This window comes from Aotus nancymaae, unplaced genomic scaffold (assembly GCF_030222135.1).
Source record: "Aotus nancymaae isolate 86718 unplaced genomic scaffold, 86718_ANA_hifiasm-v0.15.2.pri h1tg000008l, whole genome shotgun sequence".
Lineage (NCBI taxonomy): Eukaryota > Metazoa > Chordata > Mammalia > Primates > Aotidae > Aotus > Aotus nancymaae.
The window spans coordinates 58,683,313-58,688,573 of record NW_026988419.1 but is presented as its reverse complement, the minus strand read 5'-3'; the positions used below and the strand labels follow the sequence as shown (position 1 = coordinate 58,688,573).

Below are 5,261 nucleotides of genomic sequence, written 5' to 3'. Positions count from 1 at the left end.
ATGGTCCCTCAGCCAGTGGAGTAGGGCAGCAGACAATCATACACTATTGTAACAATTAATTCATTCTTGAGAAATCATCAAAATGAATAATCATTTATAGATAACAGATCCTAAGTGGTTACTATTCTTGAAAACCAAAAATTTTTAGAAGTATCAACAGGGTAGAAATCCAAGGCTTTAGTAGTACATCTCCACTGGCAGTGGAGAAGTACGTGGTAAAGTATGGTGACACTGGAAATAGGGCGCTAATTCGGGAATTTGGGGTAGCAGTAACTGGAACCTGAGAATGAATCATTGGAATCAATGTTTCTGGGGGAAAACATAAATTGGAAGAATGAAAAATTCAAGATTTTATGCTTATAGGGAAGGCTAATTAGTAGTTTGCTAAAATGTTCTTCATAAAGTACCCAGGTCAGAATCAAGAGAGATCCATAGCTCTCATTTACCTGCATCTACTGGGGGCTACTGATACCTACAAAAAGAAGCTAATAATTGAGAAGGGTCAAAGCGGATTAGATCAGTTTGCAAAATGAGGAAAAAGAAGTGTCAATTGAATTTGGCAACATGTACGTCACAGATGACTTGATCACAGTAGTTTCAGTGACGTGATGGGGTGAAAGCCCTGGAGTAGGTGGAACAGTGTGGGATTAACAATGCTTTTAAGAAGTTTTTCTAGAAAGGGGAGCAAAGAAACCAGATGATCCTGGAAGGGTATCTAAGGACAACTGAGGTTTATTTATTTTTAAAAACAGAGAAGGGATCTCGCTATGTTGGCCAGGCTGGTCTTGAACCCCAGGCTCTCCCAGCTCCATGACCCCTGCTCCCACTGCAGGGGCACATGCTGTACCGCCATTCTCCTAACCCTGGAAGGCCGACTCTGGCCAGAGGCTCTGGGACTCACCTCAGCGAGACCCGTCATATCACATCCAGCCACAGTGACAGCTTGGAGAGCTGCCGGGGAAACGGAAAACACCCACCCCCACAAGGTGACTAATGAGCCATTACAGACAACACCGAGAGATTAAGGTTCTACCCCAACCCAAAACGTGGGTGGATATGAATAAACAAAGTCTAATTTAGATAAAGAATTTCAATCCTTTTGTAGTTCATGAGCACGATGATTGGGTGTTCACACACTTGTGTGAGAGGTGCCATCCTTGAACCTTGTTATGATGTCAGCACATTACCCATCTGACCGGAAAAAAAAAAGAATTTCATACCGGAAATTTAAGGCTCAGAGAAGGTCTAGTGTTAAACTGGAAAATCTTTGTTATGCTTTAAAATCCTATTATAAAATATAAGTGGCTGTAATCCCAGCACTTTGTGAGGCCGAGGAGGGTGGATCACCTGAGGTCAGGAGTTCCAGACCAGCAAGACCAACATGGTAAAACCCTGTCTCTAATAAAAATACAGAAATTAGCCAGGTGTGGTGGCATGTGCCTGTAGTTCCAGCTACTCAGAAGGCTGAGACAGGAGAATTGCTTGAACCTGGGAGGTGGAGGTTGCAGTGAGCTGAGATCATGCCACTGCACTCCAGCTTGGGTGACAGAGCAAGACTCTGCCTCAAAAAAAAATGTATATATATATATATATATATATATATATATGATTTGAAAAGGTGGATTTCTACACTATTACGTCTATTGGATTGAACATCCTCTAGTTTACTATAGGTCTTAGACCTCTAACTTTGTCTTGACTTTAGATAGCAATGGTTTTTATACTTTTTGTCTCCCACACTAGACAGTCAGCTCTTTGAGGCCACGAGTATATTCCCATAGTTTCTCTTAAAATAATACTCACTATGTACAAATTGTCACCTTTTATTAAATGTATGTGTTTACTGTAAAAACAGAGCTGGACAACATAATGTAAGCTGAAAACCAGACTATGGAATCTGGCCTGGGTTTGGGGAATGGAGAGGATAAAGACTTGGATTTCATTCAAGTTGATTTTATTTTGGTTTAGTTTTGGATGAACTAAGAAGCAGAGCAAAGAATATAAACAAGATAGAGATGCAGGAGGATAAATGTGGCTTCCCACTGCCTCCCTTGTATGTCCCAGAATACACACAAAGTTTGCGTTCTTGCCAATTCTGCACAGCGAGGTATCTACCAGGTCAAAGAGAGAGAATGACAGCCTCCCTGCCTTCTATATTCCCAGTTATATCAGCTCAGAAACAACTTATACGACCATATAAGGTGATCATTCTTAGACTCAGTGAACCATGCTCTCCAGGTTCTGGGCCCTGAAATTCGTTTGATGTTCACAGTCAGGCAGGTTCCCATTTTCTGTGGCTGCATGGCAGGGCCTAGGAATTTTTCACCTCATCTTCCTGTGTTTTTTTGTGGACAGGCCTTGGAAAAACAATGAGAAACCCATATATAAAATGAGACCCAAGTTATCAACAGATGGTGTTGAACAATTATAGTTGCTCTCACACAGTTTAACATTAATTCCTAATTGCACAAATATGTATGGTGTGCTTACCATGTGCTTGGACCTGAAGATCCAAAAGTAAATAAAACTTAGGCTCTGCCTTCTGCCTCAAGTAACCTTGTAGTCTAGTTAAATTCATCATGACTCTCTGTAATGGCCATTTTTTAAATAGAAGGTGGACAGCAAAGAAACAGGATACTCTGGTTAAAACTTTTTTTTAAGTATATTATTAATTCCAGGTTGTTTAATAACCTTTTGATCTCTTTTGGTTTTCTCCCATCTCTCCTTTCTGTGCTGTTTCCCTTAAAATAACACTCAGTGCACACATTGTTTTCATTAAACGGGTGTGTTTACTCTAAAAACAGAGCTAAGAGTTATCAACTGGCAGATTCTTCCTGCTCAGGCCTCCTTAGTCTCTAAACAGTGCATGACTCGCAGAAAATGCAAAGAGGTTCATTCTGGTTCTCAGACGCAGAGTGCTAGGAGGGCCAACTGATAGAAACAGAACTTAGTCATTTTAGGATTTCAGGAGTATCACTGTGGAAGAAGACCAAGGGTGAATTTATGAGTCAGCTTGTAGACTCTGTACAATTCTAAATTCCAGCCTCATCTAAAGAAAATGAACCTGTTTTCATGAAAATACACCTTTTGTATTTCTTATAAATGGGTAACTTAATAAGTGTCTGCATTTATTAATATAACTGATCCCTGAGTTTGGAGAGATAAAATATTCTAAAAGAATTAATTTAGTCTAGGGAACATCCTCTTAGATACTAAGTCTATAGATGGCTTCACAGTACAGATGCCTCAGCGCCTGTGAACCTACCGTTTCCAAGGTTATATCTTGCTTCCTTCAGGGCTCAGCACAAACATTATCTATTAGAGAGGCCACTGCTGACCACCTTATATTCCAGACAACTGGAATTTGAAGCAACTTCTGTGACAGTGACCCCTTTGTTTCACCTGGCATACATTCTAATCATACTGTTTGCAGTCACATCATGCTATTGTTGCTGCAAGTTCTGGATCAAAAGTATCATCTGTGAACCTCAAGAGCAGGCTGGACTTGCCCACCCCAATCTCACGAAGATGAGGATCTTGAGGGTGGTCAGCATGTCCTTGTCCATCCTGACCCTGCTCCACTTTGAGCCCAGCTGGCCACCCTGGGGTCCACCTCTGAACCCTTCAGCAGCTTTAGCAGTTTCATAAAACCAGTTGTATGCTATCATTTTAGTGAGGCTGAGTAAATACTTGGATTCACGGGGCTTCTTAACTGTGTGTAATTCCTGCCCCAAACTTTCTTAGAGAAGTTTCTTCTTGTTCAAGGAGACAAAGCTTATGGGCTCCATTACCTTGTCTTCCTAATTTCTTTTAAAAGCAGATATAAAAGGGAATAGATTTTTTTTTTCTTTTTTGAGACTGATTCTCACTCTGTCTCCCAGGCTGGAGTGCAGTGGCGTGACCTCAGCTCACTGCAACCTCTGCCTCCTGGGTTCACGCGATTCTTCTGCCTCAGCCTCCTAAGTAGCAGGGATTATAGGCATGTGCACCACGCCCGACTCATTTTTGTATTTTTAGTAGAGATGGGGTTTCACCATGTTGGTCAGGCTGGTCTCAAACTCTTGACCTTGTGATCCCCCCACCTTGGCCTACCAAAGTGCTGGGATTACAGATGTGAGCCACTGCACCCGCCAGAATAGACATATTTAAACCAATAACTTTGTGTTAAAAATACTGGAAAATACTTTTATTTTTTGATTGGACCTCCTAACATGTTGACAAGGCAGAAATGTTATCTGGAAGAGCCTTTTTAAAAGCTGAGCCTCTGAGAATAAACGCTTTATACTAGGAATTGGGGAACAGAAAAGCAAAAGGAAGTGCTAACAAAGATCATGTTTCAAAGACCTTCAGAAACTATGAAGGACACCTCTCTGAAAAGTACTCCAATATGATGTTCCTTGAAATCGATGTGAGTGACTATCAGGGTGTTGCTTCAGAGTGTGAAGTCAAATGCATGCTAATCTTCCTGTTTTGTTTTGTTGAGACAGGGTCTCACTCTGTCACCCAGGCTGGAGTGCAATGGCACAATCTCAGCTCACTACAACCTCTGCCTCAAAGGCTTAAGCGATCCTCCGTTAAGCAGGTGGATCACCTGAGGTCAGGAGTTCAAGACCAGACTGAGCAATATGGTGAAACACCATCTCTACTAAAAATACAAAAATTAGCCAGGCATGGTGGCATGCACCTGTAGTCCCAGCTACTTGGGAGGCTGAGACAGGAGAATCATTTGAACCCCAAAGTCGTGGAGATTGCAGTGAGCCAAGATCATGCCGCTGCACTCCAGCCTGGGTGACAGAGCAAGACTCCATCTCAAAAAAAAAAAAAAAAAAAAAAAAAAAACAGCCTGGCCAACATGGCAAAATCCTGTCTATACAAAAATTAGCCAGGTATGGTGGCACGTGCCTATACTCCCAGCTACTTGGGAGGCTGAGGTGTAAGAATTTCTTGAGTCTGGGAGGCAGAGGTTGCAGTGGACTGAGATCATACCACTGCACTCCAGTCTGAGTGACAGAGAGAGACTCTGTCTCAAAAAAATAAAGAGAAATAAAATCTGGAATTATTAGAAATTCATGCCCAAACTGCCTGTTCTCATTGTAAATCATTCTGTTATAAGGACACATGCACACGAATGTCCATTGCAGCACTGTTTACAATAGCAAAGACTTGGAACTAACCCAAATTCCCATCGATGATAGACTGGACAGGGAAAATGTGGCACATATACACCATGGAATACTATGCAGCCATAAAAAATGATGAGT

The 5,261-nt window shown here is 41.6% G+C and overlaps 1 non-coding gene across 1 annotated transcript; it reads left to right on the top strand.

Moving 5' to 3' along the window:
• The first annotated feature begins 1,093 nt into the window (after positions 1–1,093).
• On the top strand, positions 1,094–1,197 carry LOC135273755 (small nucleolar RNA U13). Its single transcript, XR_010341564.1, has one exon. It is a non-coding gene; the product is annotated as a small nucleolar RNA U13 (small nucleolar RNA).
• Positions 1,198–5,261: the final 4,064 nt, after the last annotated feature.